A 17,067-nucleotide genomic window follows, 5' to 3' on the forward strand; every position below is an offset into this window, starting at 1 on the left:
CCGTTAGAAGGTAAGAGCTGGTCAGCGTTTAAACAGCGCTTCTTCCAAGCTCAGGATCGGTGCGTCCCTATGAATAAGAAATCAAGGAAGGGTGGCAGAAGACCTGTGTGGATGAGCAGAGAGCTCATGCGTAAACTCAAAGGGAAGCAGAAGGTCCATGAATTGTGGAAAAAGGTCTGAGAGTGCCAAGGAGGGCATGGCAGCAGAGCCTCCTCCTCCGAGACAGAGAGCAGGAGAGGACAGCGGAGTGTGGTTGCAGTCGCCAGAACGTCAAATAAGAGAGACCAAAAGCATTTTAACTGTTTTATTGTTGACTCTTGTCCGGCCAGGGGGGTGTGGAGGCTAAGCCACCAGGAGGGATCCGGGCAGGTGCTCCTTCCAGGCTGTTGCCAGCGTCTCACGCAAAGGAGCCTGGACGGCTGGGGTACTGGCAGGTGACCCCTGAGGCAGGTGGACCTGCTGCCACCATGGGTGATGGTTCTGGAGGTGGATCCAGGTCCGTGGGCTGCACGCTGCTGTCTGGTGGATTAGCAGCGGTCAGCCCCAGGCCATGCTGTGGTGGAACCATCCCCATGGGCAGGCACCCGCCTCGCTGTTCCGTTGCTCCCTGATAGGGTGAGACACCTTGGCCTCTCGGCATTCCCTGGTTGGTAGCCACTTGCCACACTGTTCTGGGGGTTCCCTGGCAGGCGGACATGCTTGGGCCCTTATGGGCCTAGAGTGAAGCGCTGCATGGCTTCAGTCAAAGGAGTGAGGTCGATTGTGGGTTTGTGATTGTTCCTCCTCCTTCTTCTCCTCCTCCTCCTCCTCCTTCGCCTCTGCCTCCTCCTCCTGGGAGGTGCATTTTTCTGCTGCACTTGCGTGTAGCAGCTTTGTGGCCTGGCAGGCAAAGGTGGGCAGACATCCTCCTCGCTGCTCCGTTTCCTCTTCCTTCCAGGCATGCATGGTACCTGAGGGCCTTGATGCTCAGCGAAGTAGCATCTTCGTGGCCTGGCAGGCAACGGTGGGCAGGCACCCTCCATGCTGCTCCATGCCCTCTTTCTTCCAGGCATGCTTGGCATCTGAGGGCCTTGATGCTCAGCAAAGTAGCATCTTCGTGGCCTGGCAGGCAAAGGTGGGCAGACACCCTCCTCGCTGCTCCGTGTCCTCTTCCTTCCAAGCATGCTTGGCATCTGAGGGCCCTGAAGCTCAGCAAAGTGTGGGCCACCTGCAGGGGCCCCCCTATTTATTGGGTGCCACGGTGACGGTGATTGTGATGTCACGTGACCAAATATGGCAGGTTTGGGCATGGCGGCACTGTGGCCTGAAGGATGTCCAACTGTCAGTGGAGGAGCAGGGTTGTAGGGGCAGGGGCTTGTACTGATACAAGTGGTTATTCCTTCCCTGGTGCAAGACTCTACACTTGTTTTTATTAAACCTCATTTGGTTTCTTACTGCCCAGCTCTCCAGCCTGGCCAGATCTTGCTGAATGGCAGCGCAGTGTTCCTGCATGTCAGCCACTCCTCCCAGCTTTGTATCATCACAGTACTTGCTGAGGGTGGGCACTGTTCCCCCATCGAGGTCATCGATGAAGATGTTAAAGAAGATCAGACCCGACACCGAGCCCTGGGGAACACCGCTAGTCACAGGCCTCCAGCCTGACTCTGCTCCACTGATCACCACCCTCTGGGATCGGTCCGACAGCCACTTCTCAACCCACCTCACTGTCTTATCCCATACTTTCTCAGCTTTGCTATCAGGATGTCATGGGAGGCTGTATCAAAAGCCTTGCTGAAGTCAAGGTATATGACATTCACTGCTCTCCCTCCATCTACCCAGACAGTGATGACATCATAGACAGCTATGAGATTGGTCAAGCATGATCTCCCCTTGGTGAGTCCATGCTGACTACTCCTCATGACCTTTTTCTCTTACAATTGCTTGGAGACGGCATCCAGAACAAGCTGTTCCATCCCCTTTCTAGGGACAGAGGTGAGGCTGACTGGCCTGTAGTTGCTGGGATCCTCCTTCTTGCCCTTTTTGAAGACCGGAGTGACACTGGCTATCCTCCAGTCTTCAGGCACTTCTCCTGTTCGCCAAGGCCCATCAAAGATGATAGAGAGCGGCTCAGCAGTCACCTCCGCCAGCTCCCTCAGCACACGTTGATGCATCCCATCCGGGCCCATGGATTTATGTCTGTTGATCCCTCTGAGCCACTCCTGGACCACCCCCACCTCAACCAGAGGGAAACTCTTCATTTCCCAAACTCTTTCGTTCTTCCAGGGTCTGGGAATCCCGAGGGGAGAGTCTTTGAAGTGATGACTGAAGCAAAGAAGGCATTCAGTATCTCCACTTTCTCAGCATCCCCTGTTACCAGCACACCCACCTTGTTCAGCAGAGGACCCACATTATCCCTGGTCATCCTCTTACTATTCATATACCTAAACCCACCCTTTTTATGATCCCTTATGTCCTTTGCCAGTTTTATTTCCAGGTCGGATTTAGCCTTCCTAGTCACGTCCTTACAGGCCCTGACAACATTCCTATATTCTTCCGAAGTGCTCCAACCCTCTCTCCACAATTCATAGACCTTCTCCTTCCCTTTGAGTTTACTCATCAGCTCCCTACTCATCCACACAGGTCGTCTGCCACCCTTCCATGATTTTTTACTCAAAGGGATGCACCGATCCTGGGCTTGGAAGAAGCGCTGTTTGAATGCTGCCCATCTCTCACAGGCTCCCTTACCTTCTAACAGCGTAGCCCATGAGATAGCTCCTATTAGGTCACAGAAGAGAGGAAAGTTTGCTCTTCTAAAGTTCAGGGTCCTGATCCCTCTCCTTACCAGGACCACATTCCTTGAGATCACAAACTCAGCCAGGGCATGGTCGCTGCAGCCCAGGCTGTCTCCAATCTTAACACCTTTAATCATCTCTCCCACGCTGGTGAGCACCAGGTCCAGCAACGCATCACCTCTGGTGGTTCTGTCCAATACCTGAAGCAGAAAGTTGTCATCCTACAGACTCCAGGAGTCTCCTGGATCTCTTGCAGCTCGCCAGATGTCAGTTATGACATGCAGCAAGGCAGCCATCAGGAACAGCTGATGTGCATGGAACATCCTAGACTTTCACAGCCGTACCAGAACTAAAAATGTGCTGACTCCATGAACAGCTGGAATGTTTTCTGAAGCAAATACAGAAAATATTTGTATTAACTTACCTGTGTCGTTTTGGAGAGGACAACTAATCCTCCTGGAAAGTACTGAGGTTCATGTGGAAGCTGGGTAGCTAATGAGCAGGTGTCAGAGTGGGGTTTTTTTTAAGGTCATGGTAACATTCCTTGGGCAAGGGAGTCAGTTTGAGCTTGTGGTGTTTTCATGTTGTGTGTTACAGTCATGCAACAGAGCAGAATACTAAGCAGTCCATTTTTAGATTTCCCATAGTGTGCTCAGCTATTTTTATAAGCCCACCCACAAGAAAGGGTTATCTGCTCTTCCTGTTTCCCAAAAGACCCCAGAGTAACACGAACACACAAGTGTACCTAGTTTACACACTAGTACCATCCTCTCACATTGCCACAGTTCTCTCAGCATCAGCATATTTGGTCCAGGGATGAACAGGATTATTTCAGCAGTGCTTATCCTCTGTTATTTTTAAATTGTTCCTGAAATATCCAGGGCAGCTGGAAAATCAATGACCAATTTTAAGTTTTCTTATTTGTTACTCTACTTGTATTACACAGACTGAGTTCCGTGATCTGATTTCTCTTGGGCCGGTTCTTCTGTCCTGTGCTCTACTAAGACACTGCCCTGAATGCACAGAAATCTTGGGAATATCTCCTTGGTTCTCAGAAAAATTAGAGAAACGGCTGTTCTTATTTTCCACTGGTGCTGGAGGTGGAAAACTGCCAGAACTACTCTCTCATTTAGCTGTGTCAGTTAACATCTATTTCCCACCTAACTGTTGCAAGGGTGGCTTGTGGAGATCCACCTGCAGACTCGCTCATCCTGCTTTAGAATGCCATGCTTCGGCTGCAGACCCACTCTGTGAAGTTGGTTGAAATAGGACTGTGATTTTCAGATCCAGAACAGACTCTCATGTCCCGGAGGATAGAGCAGGACCAGTTAATTAACTACAATGACAGGTCTGTAGAGATGAAAGATGCAGAAGGTCATTGAGCATGCACGCTCCTGAGAGGAGAGAGAGGCTGCTCAGCGATTGTCAGAACTGAGCCACAAGGCAATACAGATGTCTGGAAGTTCAACCTGGGAACATTACAGGAGAGTGACCCTGCGGTACGCCTGCGTGCCACTGCCTCAGCCCATGTGCCTGCTGAAGGCGCGACACAGCTGTAAGGAAAGACATCTTTGAACCTTAAATGAATCAACAGAGTGCTGGAACCTGTTTGAGCCCTGTGCACTAAGCATCTAGTCATACACCTGATAAGACAGTAGGGAGGTAAAGGGGGCCAGTATGAGTACAAGCCTACTCCAGAAGTTCTATAAGCATGTAAGGAAAATACAGAAAAGCAATGTTGTGTTCGGCGACAACAGCTGTGTGAACTTCCTGTGATTTATTTCCTCAGCTAATTTTTTCAAAGCACTTAAGCAAACAAGTTTGTAGAAAAACCTTAGAGGAGATAGGAGAAGGTGGCCCAGTGAAGGAAGAGTGTGGAAAAGTGGAAGGTAATGGTAGTGAAACACAAAGTTGGAAGGTATGCAGAAGTAAAGGTGAGGCCAGAGTACATGAGTGTTCATCGAAAGCATCCATGAGATTCAGGTGACAAAGATGGGATGAACAGGCAGATTCTCAGAGACTGAGAGGTGTACCATGTCATGACTAAATCCTGAGGTTGGTATGGAGAAAGCAAAGAAATCAGGGAAACTGGGAATGTGATAGTAACTGTGAGGAGCAACACTGAAAGAAATGGGGAAGGTTGATGAATACCTGGTGCTAGAGACAAAGAGGACAATGTACTAGAAGGTTGAAGTAAGCAGCCTAAGGGGAATAAAATGCTGTTGGAAATGGGGAGGAAATGAAAATGAGGCAGAAAACTGTGAAGCAGAGGAGGAACTGACTTGGAAGAACTTAGCAGTGTGGCAGATGACTACAAATCACAAACATGGCAGAATATCATACAATGGGAATGTCCATGTCTGTGTCTGGCCAAGATAACTATTCTACCCTGATTAAATTCTGATGCATAGACTTGAGCTGGAGAGATCTTCTAAGAAAGGTCAATGATTTTAATCTAATAAACTGTAAACCAGAAATATTTCTTATTTCTACTTTTGAGAAGTAGGGTACATCTGTATGAGTTTTGAGGCATACTGATCACTAGGAAGTCCTCCTATTTTCCCAAGGCACCACTTTCTAATTCCAAGTCAATGTCTATAGAATCCCAGACATTATGAAATAAAACACTAAATAAATATGTCCCATGTTTTGCAGCAACCTCACCAGCCATGATTCCATGCTAGCAACACAGGCCTTCTATTCAAACACTAAATTAACATAATTGCCATATGAACAAATCTGTCAGGTATGACAGCTCTAGCTCATGTTACCCACAGCTTGTGTAAGATCTAGGGAGTAGTGGGCTACTGTTGTCATGCCCTTTAGACATTAAAGATGTGGACATACACTCACTTTGAAACCACATCACTTTGCTACTTCTCTATTAATGTTGAATGTTAGGTGGTGGTTTCAGTTTTGCCTGGAATGGGGCAAAAAAATTTATCCAGGATCAGAGAATCACAGAACTGCAGGGGTTGGAAGGGACCTCCAGAGATCATCAGGTCCAACCCCCCTGTCACAGCAGGTTCCCTAGGACATAGTGCACAGGTAGGTGTCCAGACGGGTCTTGAATATCTCCAGAGATGGAGACTCCAAAACCTCCCTGGGCAGCCTGTCCCAGGGCTCTGTCACCCTCACTATGAAAAACTTCCTTTGCTCCAGCTTGAAGCCATTGTCCCTTGTCCTGTCCCCACAGACCACTGAAAAGAGGCTGGCCATTGCCCTCTGTGTCCCACACTTGAGATGTTTATAAATATTAGTAAGGTGCTCTCTTAGCTTTCTCTTCTCAAGGCTGAACAGCCCCAGTTCATTCAGCCTATCCTCATAGGGGAGATGCACCAGGCCCTTCATCATCCCTGTAGCCCTCCACTGGACTCTCTCCAGGACATCCCTGTCTGTTTTGTACCAGGGAGCCCAGAACTAGACACAATACTCCCATGTGGAGCCTGACCAGGGTAGAGTAGAGGGGGAGGATCATCTCCTGTGGCCTGCTGGCCATGCTCCTTTTAACACACCCCAGGATCCCACGGGCCTTCATGGCCACCAGGGCACACTGCTGGCTCATGGCCAACCTGTCATCAACCAGGACCCCCAGGTCCTCTCTGCAGAGCTCCTCTCCAGCAGGTCACCCCCCAGCCTGTACTAATACATACAGTTACCCTGAACTTCAGGAGAGCAAACTTTGATCTCTACTGGGACCTAATAGGAGCTATCCCATGGGCTAGGCCGTTAGAAGGTAAGAGCTGGTCAGCGTTTAGACAGCGCTTCTTCCAAGCTCGGGATCGGTGCGTCCCTATGAATAAGAAATCAAGGAAGGGTGGCAGAAGACCTGTGTGGATGAGCAGAGAGCTCATGCGTAAACTCAAAGGGAAGCAGAAGGTCCATGAATTGTGGAAAAAGGTCTGAGAGTGCCAAGGAGGGCATGGCAGCAGAGCCTCCTCCTCCGAGACAGAGAGCAGGAGAGGACAGCGGAGTGTGGTTGCAGTCGCCAGAACGTCAAATAAGAGAGACCAAAAGCATTTTAACTGTTTTATTGTTGACTCTTGTCCGGCCAGGGGGGTGTGGAGGCTAAGCCACCAGGAGGGATCCGGGCAGGTGCTCCTTCCAGGCTGTTGCCAGCGTCTCACGCAAAGGAGCCTGGACGGCTGGGGTACTGGCAGGTGACCCCTGAGGCAGGTGGACCTGCTGCCACCATGGGTGATGGTTCTGGAGGTGGATCCAGGTCCGTGGGCTGCACGCTGCTGTCTGGTGGATTAGCAGCGGTCAGCCCCAGGCCATGCTGTGGTGGAACCATCCCCATGGGCAGGCACCCGCCTCGCTGTTCCGTTGCTCCCTGATAGGGTGAGACACCTTGGCCTCTCGGCATTCCCTGGTTGGCAGCCACTTGCCACACTGTTCTGGGGGTTCCCTGGCAGGCGGACATGCTTGGGCCCTTATGGGCCTAGAGTGAAGCGCTGCATGGCTTCAGTCAAAGGAGTGAGGTCGATTGTGGGTTTGTGATTGTTCCTCCTCCTTCTTCTCCTCCTCCTCCTCCTCCTTCGCCTCTGCCTCCTCCTCCTGGGAGGTGCATTTTTCTGCTGCACTTGCGTGTAGCAGCTTTGTGGCCTGGCAGGCAAAGGTGGGCAGACATCCTCCTCGCTGCTCCGTTTCCTCTTCCTTCCAGGCATGCATGGTACCTGAGGGCCTTGATGCTCAGCGAAGTAGCATCTTCGTGGCCTGGCAGGCAACGGTGGGCAGGCACCCTCCATGCTGCTCCATGCCCTCTTTCTTCCAGGCATGCTTGGCATCTGAGGGCCTTGATGCTCAGCAAAGTAGCATCTTCGTGGCCTGGCAGGCAAAGGTGGGCAGACACCCTCCTCGCTGCTCCGTGTCCTCTTCCTTCCAAGCATGCTTGGCATCTGAGGGCCCTGAAGCTCAGCAAAGTGTGGGCCACCTGCAGGGGCCCCCCTATTTATTGGGTGCCACGGTGACGGTGATTGTGATGTCACGTGACCAAATATGGCAGGTTTGGGCATGGCGGCACTGTGGCCTGAAGGATGTCCAACTGTCAGTGGAGGAGCAGGGTTGTAGGGGCAGGGGCTTGTACTGATACAAGTGGTTATTCCTTCCCTGGTGCAAGACTCTACACTTGTTTTTATTAAACCTCATTTGGTTTCTTACTGCCCAGCTCTCCAGCCTGGCCAGATCTTGCTGAATGGCAGCGCAGTGTTCCTGCATGTCAGCCACTCCTCCCAGCTTTGTATCATCACAGTACTTGCTGAGGGTGGGCACTGTTCCCCCATCGAGGTCATCGATGAAGATGTTAAAGAAGATCAGACCCGACACCGAGCCCTGGGGAACACCGCTAGTCACAGGTCTCCAGTCAGATTCTGCTCCACTGATTACCACCCTCTGAGCTCGGCTCGACAGCCACTTCTCAACCCACCCCACTGTCTTATCCCATACTTTCTCAGCTTTGCTATCAGGATGTCATGGGAGACAGTATCAAAAGCCTTGCTGAAGTCAAGGTAGACGACGTCCACTGCTCTCCCTCCATCTACAGCCCGTGATGGTATCATAGAAGGCTACCATGTCGAGCATGATCTCCCCTTGGTGAATCCATGCTGACTATTCAATTGCAATTGTTACTTTGACAAATACTCTGTTTGTATTTTAATGCCCACTGGAGTCACATGCTTTTTTCCCCATTGGAGAATTTGTATAACTAAGCAGCAAAAACATGTCTCAGATCTTACATCTGAGTGTAAAACATGACTTCTGGCTAGCTCAGGTATTGTAAGAGACCCCAGGTTATACACATGTGAAGAGCATCGAATTCAGTTTATCCATGTCTGTTGCGAGTAAGGAGGCACACTAATATTCTGTGAGAAGAGTTTGGACTACTCTTGTGGTCAAGCTTTTAATTTTCCATTGTGGGGAAGTAAGTGACTCACAGATTTTGCAAGTATTGCCACTATGAAAATACAACTGTGAAAACATTTCTGGGAAGTGATTTAAAAAACCCCAGCAAGCTGTGAATGTGCTGAAAATGTGTTTTTCTTAGACTTTGGAGATACAGTCTTGGGAGGTCTTCTTTGCTCTGGCTATTCACTTAGCTGTGGTATTTCAGGGTAGATTTAGGAACACGGTGGGGGTCGATACTGTAAGTCAGTGCATAGAACACAGGACTGCATGCCTTGAGAACCCAGAGGCTCCATGGGTATCTCTTCAGAGCCTTGTCTTTCCTTACACGCATCTTTGCTATCCAGCTCATTCCCTCTTAGCAGGGCTGGAGCTGTCTTACTATTCTTTACAGCAGCTAGCATCATCATGGCTTGATTTAATGGGCCTATAGGTCCTACAGGAATATATGTAATTGTACAAGCAATTGTTTCCCAACTTCTGTAGAAATTTGTTTTTATCAGGATCAGGCTGTAAATACCGTAAAGACCAACTGGTTTTCAGATATTCCACAGAACAGGTGCCATTAAGATAGACCACATGTATTAAAGGCCTCTCTGTATTACTAATAACCCATAAAAGGGAGAGCGATTCTCAGTCTCTTCCTGGCCGTGTATAAATGCATGTTATAAAACATAAGAAATGGAATGCTTAGGATGACATGTATCATGCAGTGTTTTAGCACCACAACAACCATTAATTTTAATGGAAATCAAACCACTGAATCCCTGTGATGCTTCAAAAACTCATGCAAAAACATGTTGTACCTGGAAAACAGAATTCATAATTTACTGGCATTCCAATAGTCAACTGATGAAACTCAGCCAGGTAGAGCCCACTCCGAAGAGAAGCATACAGATACATATTTACACTCATGATTTGTACCTTAGGTGTCAGAGAAAGTCCTCCAGCATAATGCTTTGTAGGGGAAAAAAATAAAAGCTGTAGTGGAAATTGGGCAGAGTCATACTGCTATAATTTTGAACCAATGTATAATTACCCCCTCTCACCAAGCAATTCTAAGTCACATTTTTCAGCCATCAACAGACTATAAGATCTTCTCCTTGTACCTAGGAAGTTTATTTTGGAGTTCTGTGCAAAGGGAGACTGACTCTACATGGCTTTTCCTTGCTACACAGTTGAGGTCACCAGCAGGGAAGTCCAGGCAGCATGTGGTTAAGTTCTGATAAGCATCTGTGCTTATGCGATGCTGCAAGTCCTACTTGAAAAACAGTAAATAGACCTTACGGGTAAATATAAGAATCTATGAATAGTACAAAATAAATCTTAATAGTCTAATCAAGGAATCATTATCAGTCCAGAGCTAATTATTGCAAAAAGAAAAAAAAAAAAAAGGGAAGAATTTTGCTATAAAGAGAAACATCTCAGTAATACAGTTTAATGAGTTAAATACACAGTTCTTAGTTTCTGTCCTTTTTCCTGGTGCCACACTCACTCCCTGCTGCTGCTCTGGATCCTAATGTTGATGGTTTCTGCTTAGTTGGAGGATAGAGTAAATAATTATCACCCAAATTCCCATGCCAGGAAGCATATGATGTTGATTTCTCCTTCCTATGCTGTTTCCTTTTTCACACCTTGCTCTTTCTTCACCAGTCTACCACTCCGTACTACACCTGAGTTTACTATACATTATTTGGTTTATGCACATGGAATACTTGTGCTTTTTTCACTTTGGTGCTCTGACAAAGCTTTGTCCAGCTCTAGATTTGCCTTTCTGTGGCTGGTCACTGCTGAGCAGGGACCTTCAGAACCAGCCCACACCCCGGTTCATACAGTTCTGTTCCCACACCCCTCCCTGCTGCATCCGCTGCACTCCCTTCTCAAGGGCTCAGCTCTCACACCAAGTCCGTAATTCCCCTACACTACATCACTCTGTTAAAGTTACATCTTGCTTGGTGCAGAACAACTGCTTGTAACTGGTACCAGTACTGAAACTGCGGCTGTACAATACAATAATAAGCAAGACTGAAGAAAAAAAAATAATGGAAGACGACATAGCCACGTGGTCCCTAGAAAGTTGCTGTTCAGAGGCAAATAAAATAAAACCAAAACTCCAGTCAGGTCATGAAAATTTCCAGCAAAGCAAACTTGACAAATTCCAGATGTGTCACTAGCAGTGGCACTACTGCATTACAAGGCTATCAGGCTACAAAACCTGCCTCAGCTGTGTGGTGAGGCTCACTCACAAGACCACTCTATCCATTCAGAATGTCTTAGGAGAAGCATTCCCAGACACCTGTGGAAAATAAACGCAAGTTTTCTGCCAGCACTGATCATATTTCAAAGAAGGTTCACATGAAAGAAAGAGTTTGAATTTATTCCCATAAGAGCCATTCTGACCCTAACACCAAAGCAAACAGAACACTTGCAGTGAGTGTCAAGCCCCGGACTCAGGTTGTCTCCCAAAGTATCATCTCTCAGACACATACTAGGCTAAGACCCAGACCCCTGAAACCATACAGAATTCTGCAGACAGATTACAGATTCACAGAATCACGAGGTTGGAAAAGACCTTTGAGATAGAGTCCAACTGTATCCGTCCCCTACTAAACCGCATCCCCAAGCACCTTATCTATCTGTCTTCTAAATACATTCAGGCTTGTTGACTCAATCACCTCCCTGGGCCGCCTGTTCCAGTGCCTTGATAACCCTTTTTCGTGAAAAACATTTTCCTGATGTCTACTCTGAACCTGCCCTGGCGCAGCTTGAGTCTAAGACACTCCAGCATCTGAACCTCAGAGACTTGCAAGAGATTTCATGTTGGTTGCCCAGACATAGAAGATTTCAGAGTGCTAACGAATCATAATTCCTGTATGACCGAATATTTTTAAATAGGATAGCTAGAAATCCACAATGACACCATAAATACCAGGAAGAGTCCACAGCAATTTTGGTGCAGGATTCCGTGCTCACAGCTGAAAAGGGATTGGCTCTGCAGAATGGCTGAAGCAACAAAAAGTTTGTGAGATTTCTACAGTTCAATTAGGAAAAAATCAAAATCACAAACGTCACAAAGTTTAGCATCTTCTGTATTGCCAAATAATAGTCCTACATGAATCTTACACATGAAGTAGTATGTGACTCTGTGAATTGGAGATGGGTTTTTTTTTATTCACTAAGCAAATGAATAGGAGGAAAATATCCTAGAAATAGAGACAAAGCTTAGTTAGGAACAGTCTTTCCTCTTAAGCTTTGATTTTTTTTGGCTGTTAGTCATTAATATTTCCAGAATGAGTTTCTTTCTTTAACTTACCTTCTAAGGAGAGTTTTGGTCTGTCTAAAAAGCAAACATGCAGTCTGAATGTATGCCAGTCTTAACAAACAGCTGTCTTCTGTTTGACGTAGACCAATACAAATACTGCCTCATTTTATTGCATTTAATTCTGTTTATCAACAATTCCAATTTCTCACTTTTAGAAGTACTGCATATTCAAACTGCAGTAATATCTCCAAATTAAAAACTGGCAATGCACACACCTATAACAAATAGTAAACTCACAGCTTCATAGAAGCAACATTAGCTAGAGAATATATGATTTATCCACAAATAACAGCAGATTTTTGATAGCTAAATGTAGTACAGAAGCTGATATATTCTGACAGGAATTTTTGGGTTTGATAATTATTTCTTTCACCACATAGTGTTCCACTAAATTATTTGACCAGCTCTATTAAGAGACAGTGATGTACAGAGATCAGTAACATTGACTCAATATGCAGTTTGTGTCTGCCTTTCAAAGGTAAACGATTCTGCAAGTGATCCATGAGATAATGGTAGCTACTAAATTAAAAAACTAAAAAAGAAACTTGCCCCACGCCCCAATCTTGTATCTTTGTGTCTTCTTAATCTCTTACAATTAAATCTGTTGAAAACTCTTCACAGGGATGACTCTGTCCTGAGAGGGTTGTTTTAGTAAAACCTGTAAGTTTAACAATTTCTAGAGATGCCATTTAAAAAGTTGAGTTAATTTTAGTTCGATTACTTGATAGGGAAGAGAACATCAGGGTTCCTCTACCCACAAAGGCCTAAAGCAAGGGGTGATCAGCTCTGAACAAATTCTGTATTCTGGGTGCGGCTGTGCTACAAAAAGTAATGTTCTGCACAGGTGGGTACTGCTGGGTGATTCAGGCCCCCACATGGAGGCTGAAACGAGCAAAGAACTTTCTCAGGGTGTCTTCAACTGCCTTGAGGTCCATAAGCTAACCCATCCTAACTCCCTTTATAACAGCACAATCAGACACTGGTGATCACTTGGTATTGTCTCCTGCCTATGAACATCCTGGGACAAACCCGTCTTCTTGGTTCTCCACAATGTATGTGGTGTGTTGCTTCCGGTTCTCTGCCACATGAAGAGTATGTGCCCACTGGTATGAGTCCTGTGTTGCCAGGATGCTGGGTTACCTTGCTTTCAACCTTACATTAGTGTGAGTGATTGTAATATTTTTCTATCTATAAATCATCCCCTGGGAAAGTTTGTTCATCCAGCAACTGTCCCCTTGTTTCCTCTTTCCATAAAGATACACGGAGTCACTCTCTGAGGGCACACATCTACACTGCATTGCTCAGCTCTCTAGCCCCTTTCTTGTCCTGGTTCCCTGACATCTCCATTACAGCTAATTTATGTAATCCTCTGGGATTTTGATTTGTTGGGGGCTTTTGTTTGGGTTTTTGTGTGTGTATGTGTTTGGATATGTTTTGGGTTTTGGTGGCTTTTTTACTCCTGAGATAGTAAACTGTCTTATTGTACAGGACCTAAGTGTAATTTTGGAGGGCAATCACTCTAAGGACAGCCTCGATAAGACAGCATCAGGTCTGCTGTATATAGTCCCTTAGTAATATCCCAGAAGGTTTTGCATCCTCAGAACACCTTTGTATGTCCTCATGCTACAGCCTAAGGTACACAACATACTATTTCGGTTTCATGCTAAAACCATTATGCTGGAAAAAAATCCCATTATGCTGGAAAAAAATGCTGACCACCATAGAAACCAGTATGTACCTTAGGGACAGAAGGGATCACTACCCCAAGTACTCACACAGTGAAGATGTGACCACCATGGTCTAGAGACTCCCAGCACAACTCTGCGTCACTTGAGGCGAAGGCCAGGAGCTGGATGCAGTTAGCCAGGGTATACAGCCACAAACCCTTCCCATTATTAACTGACTTGAACCTTCATCAAGCTTATCTCAGTACTGAACTTGGGCAGTGACCTCAAATGCTTCTGTAGTAAAGTCAGCGGAAGACTTAAGTGATGGGTGCATTGTGCTGCAGCATCTGCTTGAGAAGGAACTGAAAGTCTCAGAGCACTTCAAATGTGTCCTGGATAAGACAGTATCTGGTCTCACCACAGTGTTATGCACTGAAGGGGAAAAGGAACTTGGTCTTCACGGTCCCACTGGAGCCTGTTTCACTCCAGCAAAGTGAAAGTGGTAAGTCTCAAAGGGCATTTCTTGTTAGTAACTTTTATCTTGGTGTGGTATTTCCACTCCTAGTGAGGTGGTAAATACTGAGAAGCAGAACACAGCTGTTGCTGTTGAGGTTTTTATGTATCTATTTTCCCAGTCCCGTTAGCTTTTAGCTCAGTGTAGAGTGACCTGTCTGGTCAGAAGATGGTTTATTCCCATGACAAACATACCAGCAAAATGTACCTGGTGATCTGCCACTGTGCAGTAATTTTCAGATCAGAACTGTGAAGGTCTACAAGTGTGTTAACAGAAGAACATAAGGACGGTTGCACTGGCCAGAGCAGAGCTCTGTCTCTGTTACTTCCCTGGCAGAGCCTCTCAGTCTCCAATGACCTCAAATTCAGGGATGGGAGGGTCTCTTTAAGTTAAAAAACTTTTTTTTTTTTTTTTTAAAGTTTTTAAAGTTAATGCACAAAACACAGAAGATCCTCACTGGCATCACGCTGAGGTCTGTATTACTGAGAGCATACACTGCAGTAATAATCCCTACCAATCCACTTCAGGTCCTACAGGAGGACCTGGGCCATCTTCTGCAGGGATTTATGGATTTACAGCTCTAGAATTAAGGAGAATAAGCTGGCCTCGGAGTGAAGTTTAGCAGTTAAGAAGGGTGTTAAAAAAAGCATGTTTACATGAAGGTGAAAGAGTGTGTCAGGTTTGAAGTGAAGTTCTGGGCTATACCAAGGTTCTTTATCAGCTCTCTGACAACTTCCTTGCAAAGTGAGAGGGATGCCTTATGTCTGCCTGCCTTCCAGGACTCTGGCTTGTGCTTTGGTCTGCAGTAAGGAGTGTGAAGTGCATTTGAGAGAAAGTGATAGTCTTAGGCACGAGACCCTGTTCTGAGGCTCAGGAGGACACGCTGAGGCGTAACAGGCACAAACTGCAACTCAAGGAACTCTACAATAGTTAGGAAAGACTTTTTACTGTGAAGGTGGCCAGCCACTGGAATGGAGGCCAAGAGAGACCTGTTGGGGACAGAGCACTGTCACAGGCTGCCCAGGGGGGTTGTGGAGTCTCCATCTATGGAGATATTCAAGACCCGTCTGGATGCTTATCTGTATGGCCTGTCCTAAGGAACCTGCTTTGGCAGGGGAGTTGGACTCAATGATCTCTGGAGGTCCCCTCCAATCCCTGTGATTCTGTGATCTCCATTCTTCACAGCTCAACTGTAAAACCCTGAGCCACCTGATGTAATTGATTTGTTTTGAGTGGGCGGTACGACCAGTGACTTCCTGAGCTTCCTTTCAGCCTCAGTTGCCCTAGGAGTCATGATTCTTCCAAGTCTGTGGAAACTTCAGTGACAACACACAGTTCCCTGGGAAATGAAGACCACATTATTCTCTCCAGATCAAACCAACTTGCATCAAAACATGAATAAAGAAAATATAATGGTAATCTCTCTGTGATTTGTTTTTACTTTTTTGAAGGATTTTTAACAATGTAGTGATTATCAAATGCCAGCAGACATACACTATTGCTACATGCATTTCAACAAGTGTTTTTGGTTTCTGAGATTTTCTGTGATATTTGGTTCATAGGCTCTAAAGGCTTCTCAATCAGAAGAGTTGGAAATATTTTCAGAAAGAAGAGGGAAAACTGTGATTGCCAACCAAACTAATCCTGTTTTCCCTTTGATAACAACATATATTCTGGATCTCCTACAGTGTTTTTCATCTATATATCTTGAAGCATTTTATAAAAGAGACTGCAAACATTGCCTTCATTTTATAAAAAAGAAGCTTGGATATGGGAGTGTTCAAGGTCACACTCAAAAGTACTGGCAGAGGTAGAACTGAGCTTGTCTCTCCGAAATCAGGGAGAACAAACAGTGACCTTTTTATTGACAGCCACACCAAAAACCTGGGGAAACAATCATTCTGCTCCAACCCAAATGAAAAGCCATGTTCATAAGTTATCAAAGTAGTGCTGAAGTGCTAAGTACAAGTTAAAACATTTCCTGTTGATTTTTATTTCAAAGCAGAACGTTTCCTTCAACTCAACTGAGATTTGGAGATTTGTTCTCCATCTTCTGCTTGGTGATTGTAATTATTTTTGCTGCTGTTCAGTGTTACTTGGCCGCAGATACCCCCAGCACAGTGTAAGTGCGAAAAGAGAAGACTGAGCAGCTTCAGTTTCCTTCCAAGTACAATCAGTAAAAAATACTGGATATTAAAATGACCTGATAAATAGAGTGTTCTTTTATTTTGCCTGGAGTAGTTACTGAGCTACAAAAAGAAAGTGGTCCAGGTCTTCCACCTGTGCAACTTTTCTAGAAAGGGCAGAGCAAGAGAGGTTCCAGAAGAGCACAATGCATTCAGAGATATTGTCTGAAAATATATAATGAAAACTGCACTGCTACAAAATGACGTGAGATGACAACAACAATCTGACTCTAACATATATGAAATTCTAGGTACAGCTACAAATATGAGATAAAACTGACCAAATGTTCACTGATTAGGTATGTTATCGCCAGCAGTAGAAAAGACAATGGTTTGGGGAAAAAAAACCCCAACCCAAGAATGGGACTACCATATAGAAATATTTTTGCTGATATACGGTCATCTTTCAGTGGTCTGAGTTTTAGGGAGGAACTGTATCCTCACCTTTGTGTTTATTAGCCCATGATGGGCTTCATTAGTCCATCTCATTGCCACCAGTACTCCGTGGTGACGCCGTGTGACCACTATGTGCAACATAAGACAACACACTGCACTGGCAAATACTCACCTGGAGAACAGCTAACTCTATTTTACCCCATGGAAATGTGGATCTGGTGCTAGACACATCTTTACAAATACAGTTATCATTGATTTTGCTGAAAATGTTGCAAAACTGGGTTGTAGCTGGTTCTTCTTGTTCTCAAAA

Source organism: Gallinula chloropus (genome assembly GCF_964237585.1).
Source record: "Gallinula chloropus genome assembly, chromosome: Z".
In the NCBI taxonomy this organism is placed as follows: Eukaryota; Metazoa; Chordata; class Aves; order Gruiformes; family Rallidae; genus Gallinula; species Gallinula chloropus.